This window comes from Athene cunicularia (assembly GCF_003259725.1).
Source record: "Athene cunicularia isolate RWA chromosome 27 unlocalized genomic scaffold, athCun1 chr27_part1, whole genome shotgun sequence".
Classification (NCBI taxonomy): domain Eukaryota; kingdom Metazoa; phylum Chordata; class Aves; order Strigiformes; family Strigidae; genus Athene; species Athene cunicularia.
Window position 1 is genome coordinate 962,909 of NW_020799138.1, and position 11,360 is coordinate 974,268.

Sequence of the window (11,360 nt, forward strand, 5' to 3'; positions counted from 1 at the left end):
AAAAAAAGCATCAAAGTGAAAGAAGGGAACCGAGAACAAAAACAATGAGACAGACCTAAACCCGAGCAGGATCCGTGCTGCCAAGCCTGTGGTCTAGGAGCTGATCTCCACTCGGTTACGGGTACAAATGCCACCGGGGAGAGAGTTGCAACGGCCGCTGCCAGCAAGACTCTGCTTACACGGGGGGACGTCAAACCGGGGATGGAAGCTCTTGGCTGAGCCCCGGGCGCTATCACGGCTCCTCCGGCCGCCCGACGCGACTGAGCCGCCCGCTCTGCGCTGCGGCACCGGCCCTTCGCCTCCACGGGGCCTGGAGTGCTCGAGGCTGATTTCTGGCCTCTGCTGAAGCGGTACCGGCAGCTCTGCCAATGCTCACACCCGCACTTCTCTGCCCAGGGGGGCAGCAGGAGGCACTGAGCCAAGGTTCGCATCCAGGGTTCCCTGTTCGCCCCCTCCAGTAGCGACACGGGCTGTTCCGGCAGCGCCGGGCTCGTCCCTCACCCTTGGGCTCATCCGACACCCCCGGGTTCATCCTGTCCCCCCCGGGCTCATTCGACACCCCCGGGCTCATCCAACACCCCTCGGTTCATCCTGTCCCCCCCCCGGGCTCATCCAACACCGCTGGGATCATCTGACACCCCTGGGCTCGTCCGACACCCCCGGGCAGCGATTTTGCAGCAGCGGAGCCCCGTGTGTTACCCAAGAACCGAAGGGAAGTCGTGGGGCCTCAAACCCAGGTGAGTGGAGAAGCCACCGCGAGGCGAAGCACCGTCTCTGCTCCAGGTGAGACCCAGAGCCTCGACCGCGAGCAGCCCCGGCCTCCCGCCCGTGCCAGGCTTTGGCTTTACTTTGATATTTGATCCTCTAAAGCTCTACTAACCTGTTTGATTTCTTTCCATCATCAGAATAATCCTTTATGCAAGCACAAGCTCCTTCAGCCGAAGTCCTCATTTTGCTCGAAGCAGATCAGCTTTGCAGGACTATCCCACTTGACGCGCAGGTGATTTTTTTTTTTTTAAACCTTTGTTTAGTTTCTCAAAAAAAAGATTTTTTTTTTTCTTCCTGAAGTTTAGCTGCTGCACAAACAGGAGACTTTTGTCTTTCCCAGGAAGCTGACCTCAATCACGTACCTAAGTCAGTGCTTTCAAAGGGCATTTAGGTGCATGAAGTTCCTAAGAGGCCAAGTCCTCTGGGTTTCACCGGGAGTGAAGCGGTTTGCCCGTTGAATTGCTTTTGAACAACCTCCCGAGGTGCCTGGTTCATCTTTTCACATCTAAACACATTTCGATATTTATCCTTTGGGGCCTGGGGCTGCTCCTGGTAACACCCCAAACCCCCCGGCAGCAGCTGCCCCCCCTCGCTCTGCCGAGGCCCCATCCCGGGCAGCCCCTGGCGCTGTGCTGGGGGGTTCTGGTGTGACTGGGGGCGTCTCAGAGCAGCTGCTCTGCTGGCTCCTGTTCCCGCAGCGCCGCTGCCCGGGACTGAGCACGGTTGGAGTAAATGATCCGTCCTCGGGTCGGGTTTTTCTGTGACGGCCGATCCTTTCCAACTGTCTCGGCTTTTCTCTCGCGCAGCCGCTCTGTTTGCTGCTGCGGCCTCAGCCGGGGGCAGGACGAGGTTTGGACGCGCAGGTTCTCCGGGCAGACGGTCGCTAACGCAGCACAAAGGGTCAAAAATAGCTTCACTTGCCCTCAGCCTCCAAAACCTCGGGGAACTCTGCAGCTGTCCTCAAAATGCCACATTTTTGCCCTGTATACGCAGAAGCCCTACTGAAAAAAAAAAAAAACCCACTTAATTGCAACAACAGGTAAAAGCCGTTCCATGACTTTACAAGAGGACACATGACACGAGCTTCAATGAACTAGTATGTTTTTATGGAATAGTGGGTATATCAGTAACGTTTTCTAAACCCTTTTGGTCTTTTTTTTTTTTTTTTAAATGGTCTAAAAATAATAAAATCCAACCTGTTTGGTTTTTTTAAACTTAAGAGTGGTCTGGTTCTTGTCTTCTAAGGTGATGCCTGTCTGTGATTCAGGGCTTTCGTCTGCCGTTCTCCCATCTTGAGCCCAGAGGAGAATAAAACCACGGAATGCGTTACTGGAATACACGACGCACAGAAGGTTTTGTGGCAAAAGTGCTTCCGAAAAGCAAAGTGAAAATTTCCGAGTTGCTTCAGGCTTCTGCCCAAACGCTGGCGGTGTCTGGAGGGATCGCGGATGGCAGCTCTTGGCTTCAAAAGCCTGTGAAGGGGAATTTGTAGAGGAAATAACACAAATGTCAGTGAACTTGTAGTCTCTTTGTAAGCCTTTAACTGCTATCAGAAATAATTTTCATGTTACTTTAAACCAAGTACAGTTTCCTCCTTGAAGGGCTGAGGTACGAATCCACAAAAAGACACAGTGAGGAAGATGCAGTTGGGCTCCGAATACTTAATACCTGAAGCTGTTGGGTTTTTTTTCCTGCTGATTATTTCTGCCGTTATTTTTAAGCACTTGCAGTTGTACTAGTCAAAATGCCTTTGAGGGGTTTGTTTCCAGCAATTAAAAGGATTGCTTTTAGAAAAACACACCTTGAGGCACTTAGGAGGAGGGGGGCAGTTACCTCGTCACCCATTTTGGTTTAACTTTCTTAACTAACTGTGCCAAACAGGTGGTAATTAGGAGGGTTATTTGTTTCACTAACTCATTAATATGAGGAACTTGCATCACAAAAAGTTGTGACGCTGGCTGAAAAGCAAGGTGTGAAAATTCCGATGCGCACGTACCTGCTGCTGGATATTCTCTCGCTTTCGGTTAGAAAATAAACCCACGAAGCAGACATCAGGGACACGCTTGTTCCATGGAATAAGGCAGCTCTCGCCCAATAATTTAACACTTTCAGATTTTCAAAACTTGAAGGCAAAACGTAGGGAAGATTGCACGGCCTCTCCTTCCCCCAGAGGCCCCCGTTACCCCTTGCCCTAAAACCTCTCCCCGAGCTGCAGGATCTCCGCGGTGGTAGGTGCCCGACGCGCTCGAGCCCTCCTGCTTTCACCCGCTGGAGCACAGATGCTTATCCCTAAAACCTCCGTGTGCTCGCTGATCTCCACCGTGGCCTGGCCTCCACATTCGTGCGGTAACCCCAGTCAAGACTGACGGGATTTATTTCACTTTAATTTCAGCCTGTTTGTTCAAACTTGTTTGCAGGGGCCGTGGCGTGACTGGGACACCGGGGGCCCTTGTGCCGGAAGGGTGAGTTTGTCGAAGTTGGTTATTCTCGCTACGCAAGTCCATCGCAAGAGAAGGCTGTTGCCCTTGTGTTTAAAGCTGAAGTTGTGTTTCTCGTGTGGCGTGTTCAGAGAGGTAATTCAGATTTCGGAGAACAAATGGGGTCCCTCATTCCTGTTTGTTCTGCTCCTCAATTCCATCCTGGACGGCTGTTCCCACCAGCTGAGCTCCCTTTAACGAAGCATTTCATGGAGATTGCTTTACATCTTGAACCACACCTCTGAAGATTTATTAACTGCGTTTTGCTCTTCTAAAAAAACATTTTTTGGAATGATTGTTGCTGCCAAGGTAAAGCTTTGATTTCTTCAATGATACCAGCTGCTGCCTGGACCGGGGGCTCAGGTGCAGTCGGTTGGTGCGGGAGCAGGAGGAGACTTCACACCTCAGGTGCTGCAAACTCCTGCTGTGCAACAGCTTTTATCTGTGCATCAGCCGTGGGTTCTGAGGGCCCTTTGTGCTTTTCATCTGCTACGTATTCTCAAGGTATATGTAAATAACAGTAATTATTGGCAAAGACAGGTGTGTTGCAGCTCGGGGTGTGTACCTGGAGGAGTGGGTGTCGTCCTCAAGGGTAAAATAACTTCTCCGAGCACATGAAACCAATGGAACAAACCCCCAGTGGGTCGCGCTTGAACGCTGCCCAGCCCCTTGGCGCCCACAGAGCACCAGGGACCGGAACCTCCTCGAGGGAGCAGCCCCCACGAACGCGGCCCCTTCGCGTGTGCTGCCCCTGCCCGGCCCCTGGCTCCGGCCGCTGATGGGGAGCAGCTGGTTGGAGCTTCTGGTGACCCCCACACCCACCTGGGGCTTCTCAGCAGCACCCGAAACCCTCCCGCGGGGAAGGTGGAGCAGATCAAGCCCCCAGCTTGCTGCCCTTCGCTCTCGGGGGCAGCTCTCTGCTTCCTCTGGGTGGTGTTTGAGAAGCGGGTGCAGGCTCCTGGCGCTCCTCCAGCTGTAGTGAGTGTCCCCGGCCCCTCGGGGGGTAGATGTGGGTGCAGGCTGGTGAAGGGGGGTGGTGTGGGGACCGCTGGGGGCTCCTGTGCTGCGGGGGTCCCCTCTGGGGGGGCTGAGCCCTCTCCCACAGGGTCCCCGAGAGCTGCTGAGTCTTTCACACCCACGGAGGGGGCTGACAAGGAAATGAAGAGGCAAATCCAGAACATTGTATCATGGTGAGGGAGTTGTTTTCTTCGGTTTGTTTTTCTCTTCAAGAAAAACCAGGCGTTTTTTGAGAGTCTGACTCATGCTTTGTGACCTCTGACATCACCACAGCTCTGTGTTGGGTTTGTTCCTCAGGTAAAATCAAGCAGGCAAAGGTTCTCTTCTGTATTGGGTAGTTCTCAAAAATATGCTTTCATCTCACCACAAAAATACACTTAGTAGAAGTTCTGAAGAAGCTCAGGTTAAAAAAAAAAAAAAAAACAAACCTGCTCTTAAAAGTTTTGGGATTTTTTTTTTTTTTGGATTGATGTAATTATTAGATTTTTATCACCCCAAAAACCTTCTGACCTACAAAACTGAAATATAATAGCAGGTACATAGCACAGACCAGGCCCCAAAGGATAAATATCGAAATGTGTTTAGATGTGAAAAGATGAACCAGGCACCTCGGGAGGTTGTTCAAAAGCAATTCAACGGGCAAACCGCTTCACTCCCGGTGAAACCCAGAGGACTTGGCCTCTTAGGAACTTCATGCACCTAAATGCCCTTTGAAAGCACTGACTTAGGTACGTGATTGAGGTCAGCTTCCTGGGAAAGACAAAAGTCTCCTGTTTGTGCAGCAGCTAAACTTCAGGAAGAAAAAAAAAAATCTTTTTTTTGAGAAACTAAACAAAGGTTTAAAAAAAAAAAAATCACCTGCGCGTCAAGTGGGATAGTCCTGCAAAGCTGATCTGCTTCGAGCAAAATGAGGACTTCGGCTGAAGGAGCTTGTGCTTGCATAAAGGATTATTCTGATGATGGAAAGAAATCAAACAGGTTAGTAGAGCTTTAGAGGATCAAATATCAAAGTAAAGCCAAAGCCTGGCACGGGCGGGAGGCCGGGGCTGCTCGCGGTCGAGGCTCTGGGTCTCACCTGGAGCAGAGACGGTGCTTCGCCTCGCGGTGGCTTCTCCACTCACCTGGGTTTGAGGCCCCACGACTTCCCTTCGGTTCTTGGGTAACACACGGGGCTCCGCTGCTGCAAAATCGCTGCCCGGGGGTGTCGGACGAGCCCAGGGGTGTCAGATGATCCCAGCGGTGTTGGATGAGCCCGGGGGGGGGACAGGATGAACCGAGGGGTGTTGGATGAGCCCGGGGGTGTCGAATGAGCCCGGGGGGGACAGGACGAACCCGGGGGTGTCGGATGAGCCCAAGGGTGAGGGACGAGCCCGGCGCTGCCGGAACAGCCCGTGTCGCTACTGGAGGGGGCGAACAGGGAACCCTGGATGCGAACCTTGGCTCAGTGCCTCCTGCTGCCCCCCTGGGCAGAGAAGTGCGGGTGTGAGCATTGGCAGAGCTGCCGGTACCGCTTCAGCAGAGGCCAGAAATCAGCCTCGAGCACTCCAGGCCCCGTGGAGGCGAAGGGCCGGTGCCGCAGCGCAGAGCGGGCGGCTCAGTCGCGTCGGGCGGCCGGAGGAGCCGTGATAGCGCCCGGGGCTCAGCCAAGAGCTTCCATCCCCGGTTTGACGTCCCCCCGTGTAAGCAGAGTCTTGCTGGCAGCGGCCGTTGCAACTCTCTCCCCGGTGGCATTTGTACCCGTAACCGAGTGGAGATCAGCTCCTAGACCACAGGCTTGGCAGCACGGATCCTGCTCGGGTTTAGGTCTGTCTCATTGTTTTTGTTCTCGGTTCCCTTCTTTCACTTTGATGCTTTTTTTCACAGTCTTCAAGGGGGTTTTTTGAAGTGGTTTTGCAGTTATCAGGCTGGCGTCTTATTTTGTTGTAAATTTATCATGTACGGTTTCATTTGTGACTTATAAAAGTCTATAATCTCTGTAAACACCTAGTTTCAATTTGCTTTTTTTTTTTTTCGCTAATTCTATTAAAAAGGCAAGAAAAAGCCATTTTAATCCAGACACCAGTTTGGGGGCAGTGGGCAGTGTGGAAAGCCCAACCAGAAAGAGTGACAGTAACAATGGAAACAGCGTGAAAAATCACAGTATGATATTTTTTTTTATGATTATCTTTTAAGCGTGAAGAATGCCAAATCTGTGTGAGAGAGAGAGAGGGCTGGATGAGCTCTTCCGCAGAAATCACCGATGGGATTATCGGCTGTTTCTGTATCCAGTTTGGTTTCAAACACCGCCGGGGACTGGGGTCTATCTTTTTCACCTTTTGAAGGTGGTGGCAGAGCGCCGGGGAGGATGTTTGCCGTGAGGCCAGCAGACACTTTAACCCTCAGTTCTTGCTCTCCCTTTATCTCCCCGAACAGCTCATGGCTCTCTGGCGGTTGATATCCTGTGGGAACTTCCCAGCCGTCTGCCCACCTGCGTGGGAATGAAGCACGGGAAAGACTTCAAACCCCTCTCTAGACGTGACCAGTGGTCGTGCGTCCTCCCCAGCATGGGCGCTGTAACATCCCAGGAGGTTTTCTTCCTATTTTTTTATCTTCTCTCCTTTCCCCACCTGTCACCCTGGAGCGTTCTCTGTCTCTTATGTGTTAGTTCAGGCCGAAAAGGATCCGTTTGTTCATCAGAGGCCCCTCTGAATGCAAACGGCCCTGGTAGTGTGGGCAACAAACGGCAGCAGATGTGGAGGGAAGCTGTCAGCCCTGGCCGGGGGCTGAGGGCACGGAGGAGCAGCTGCAGCTCCTGTGGCCAGTGGCCGATCACCCGGCCCATCCTCTGCCCCTCGGCGCTGGCAAATCTCTGCCAGCCCGAGCCTTCCCCACCGGGTACGTTTCCCTCGTCACAGCTCAATTCCTGCACCACAGGGTGAGGAAATTGCTTTAGTGCAGTGCAGCCGCCAATCTGGTGAAACTGCCTTTTCTTCTCCAGAAGAGGCCTCGAGAGCAGGGCTGTCACCTGGGACACGGCGCGGGCGAGGGGGACGTGAATTCCCAGTGACGCCAAGCGTGGCCCTTCCCCGCTGTGGCTGGCCAGCGGGCCCCGTGGGCAACTGCACCCCCTGGTAGGACCTGCCCGCTGCGCAGATTGCTTCCTCTGCCGCCAGGATAAGGATCTTTTAATAACCTCATGCTGAGATCACAATCATGAGATTTTCTTTTTTTTTTTTTCAGGGCATCCCCTACAACCACTCTAAGAACTCCTCCTGGTGCGGACTCCCAGCTCAGTACTGCTCTTAATGTCAGGAATTTACTCACAATTTCACTTCTGCTATTTTGTTTGCTTGAGGAACGACTCTGCCAAAGCCCCCCCCACCCCACCCCGAGTAAACCTACTGACTTCAGCACATGAACTTTCCCTGCAGCCCCCCCGACGCCAGTTGGGAGCTCCAGAGCCGAGATGGCGTTTGGGCAGGAGGCAGAACTGGAGGTGGGAAATCCCAAAGCTCTTGGGTTGGCTTTGCTGGGCCAAGCAAAACAGCGAAGGAGACGTCAGAGTCCCTCCCTGACGCGAGAGGAGGGACCTTCCTGGGAAGGGGGCAGTTGGGTGAGGTTCACCTTTAACTCGCCCGTGCTGCTGCCTGGGGGGCTCTGCCTGCCCCCAGCGCAGGGAGAAGCCTTCCTGGTGCCCTGGGTCGGCGAAGGAGTGGGAGAGCAGAGCTCGAGGCGGGGATGTGGCTGGGACTCCCTTGGTGGCTCCGAGCTGGATGTGCTGGGGCAGGGAGAGAGGAGGACGGGGCAGCAGGTTGCCAGGGACCTACGACACCTGGGTTTGATCTGCGATCCTTTCATTCATGCAAAAACCCCCCTCGGTGCTCAGGTGAAGCTGCGCTACAGCAAAGACCAGTTTGCCCACCTGAACCTGCTCATGCCCCTGGCCCGGCGCCGCGCGAGCCGAGCCCTGCGGGGCGCGGGGGGTCCCGTCGGCCACGGGCAGAGGTGGGGGCACCTGCATGGACCAGTTCGGAGTCTGGCTTCATCTCAATTCACTTAAAGCAAGATCAGTGGAAAATACACAAAGACTTTGAATTCAGGAGGTAGAAACATGTTGTGCTTTTCTGGGGATGAATTTCGCCTTGCTGGAGTGCAGCAGAGCCTCTCGAGTTCTGCATTAGCCCCCACGGCCTGTGCGTGCTGGCCAAGCACCATCCCCTGCCCGGCCCGGGGATCCTCCTGCCCTGAGACGTCCGTGACGCTGAGCGGAAGGACAGACTGCAAGGAGCCCAGCTTTACACACAGGACCTAGATGAGAAATACAGGAGCAGAATTCCCATGAGAGATTTCAGTGCCGAATGAGTGGCAAGTCGACGTCAGTTCAGTTCAAGATGACAAGTTCCAATTCACTTCAGGAAATTCAATGGTTCAGTTCAAGTGGAACCAACCTGAACTGAAATTAATCTTTCTGACCTAACTTCCTGTGGAATTTATTAGGAACTGCATTTACTTTTGAGAAGCCGTATTGATGAACAACTGCCATCTCGCTCGAGCACTGTGACCCGGGAAACAAATTTTAATCACTGATTTCTGCTCTTCTAGCAGTGGAGATGAGAAGAGCAGCCTGGGTTCTAACATAAGACTGAAAATACCTGGTAACTTGTTGGTTTGTTGGTTGGTTGATTTTTTTTTTATATATATATATATATATATAGCTACTTTAGCTTTAGGGTAACAAATGCATTCTAGTGAGCAAAGAGCACAGTGCGGCTTCCCTGAGCAGAGATCGGGCCTGGCTCTGAGGAGAGCAGGGTGTTTGTTCATGCAGGATCCCATTTTTGTAAAAGATTAGCACATGGGGCACGTGTTGAAAGGAATGTGTCAGACAGAGTGGCTAAGGCATGAAATAGACTGCAAATATACACAGTCAAATTAAACAAAGCTTTAATAAATGTTTTGAGAATTCTTTAGGTATAATACGGGACTGTACAAGAAGGTTTAGTGTCATAAAGACATAGCAAATTGTTTATTTTAAAATATTCCCATTCAATTTTAGGGAAAACAATTTGCTTTAATTGGCTCTGACAACACAGAACTTGGCATGTACCAAAACTCTGACGTTAAACCTTGGGAGTAGGTGCAGAAAACAAACTGCAAAGCATGTGCCTGCCTCTGTTCCCTCGTGGTCTTTGGCTTCAGCCGCTGGGGACCGGGGACGGGGTCACCCAGGGGCTGCCTCTGGTGGCACCGCGGGCGGCCGCGCTCTGCACACCCACCAGGCAGCACCCTCGCCCCCAGTCCTCAGCGCTCTGCCCGTGCCTGAGAGAAGCCTTTCATCTCTACATCGTCTTGGTGGAAGTGGTGACAAGATAGAGCTCTGAAAGGCAGCGTGCCTGCCAGGATAAGTGATGAACAAAAGGGAAGCAGAGCAGTAAATAGCTGCAGAGATGTGAACTGCGCCTGCCTGCTGAGAGGAGTCCAAAGTGACTGCGCTGAAAAGCCAGTGCTGCGTGCCAAGGGGAGCGGGGGTCACCTTCTGCCAAGCCAGCCACAAACACGGAGAGCTTGGAGCCCCGGCCCCCCGCACGTGAAGGACCCCAGAACGGGACCCACGGGGGCACCGGCCTGCGGAGAGGGAAACACTGAGAAGGTTTTTCAGTGGCACAAGGTCTGAGGAGGGTCTGAAAGTGGGGCTGGGAGTTTAGACAGGAGCTGAGACAGTGCACAGGATCCTTGACTTCAGAGAGATTTAATTTGTGCTTGAGAGAGGCAGAGAGTGAAACTTCTGCCTTCAACCCGAAGTAGTTGGTGTTAAAGACAAGGCAGCAAGTGATCGGTAGGTTTAGGATCAGACTCTTTATATACTCAAACTCTACTGAAGATCTATTTTGGCTGCGGTTAGCTAGTAGGTTATCTTAAAATAAATTCACCAGAAACATCCCACTGTAACGTTGGGGGGTTTTTAACAACACAAAACCCTTTAGATCTTCCAGTGCTAAACTGTGCTAGAGGGAAACAAATCACCTTTCTCCAGCAAGTGTTTCTTTTTTCCAAGGGCCACGGACTACTGAACGTCCCCCAGTTGTGGTGTTTTAACGTTCAGAAAAGGCATCGGTCGCAAAATGCATCCTGCTGGGCTGCCTCTGAGGGGGATACGAGCAGCAGGGCTGGGGGCTGGGGCTGATGGAGCCGATCAACTCATTGAACAACTCATCTGCTCCTGCAATACGTGTCCTGTGTAACTGAGTGAGACACTGCTCAGATTACCCGGGAGAGTGATTCACGACAGCCAGACAGCGGCTGCCGGCCACAGATGCCTCTTGTAGTAACTATTTAACTACACAGGTATTTGTCTGATGCAGAGTAGATGCACTATCTCTAAATTAGCCTGAATGCAATTATAGATCGCAAAGGTTTTAATTTGCTTCAGGTTGCTGAAGGAGAACAGTTCCTTTCCAGGCGTCTCCCTGCCCTAGTCACGGTCTCTCTCCCAGTCTGGTCGCTCTGGAAGGTTCCTGCTCAGCGAAGTGGCTCGTTCGGGTGCGTCCTGAGGTGCTTCACCTTCCCCCAGCAGCGAGCAGGTGCCTGCGTGCGGAGCTCCAGGACGAGCCCCGCGGTGCCGGGTGCTTTGGGACCTGCCAGGGGTTGTGGGCTCTGGGAGCCACCCCGCGAGGCTTTATCCCTCCATCCGTTCCGGCTGCAGGAACAGCGTCGACGTATTGTCGGAAGATGAGGCGGAGGACAAGATGCCAAAGCAAATCCTTGTCACCTTGGAAGGAAAGAGAGTTCGTGAGGAGCGGGTGATGTTTCTACCTGTTAGAGGAGCCTGTTCCAAGAGCAGGGGAGCACCTCGGGCAGGCACAAACCAAGAGCCACGGATCCGTATGGAACCTCCTCCGTCGAGGAGCAGGATTGGATGGAGCCATCCCTGTCCAGGCAGGGACCAGAGCTGACCCCGCGGGTCCTCCCAGGGGCGCGTCATGAGGGCTGAGACTTCAGCTGTAACGTGATGGCGGGGAAGGCGTGGGACCACAACAGCGCAAAACCTTTTGAGGAAGATGGGTGCTGATACTCAGCAGATGGTAACACAAAACCACCCAAAAGCAGAAAGGGGGGGGG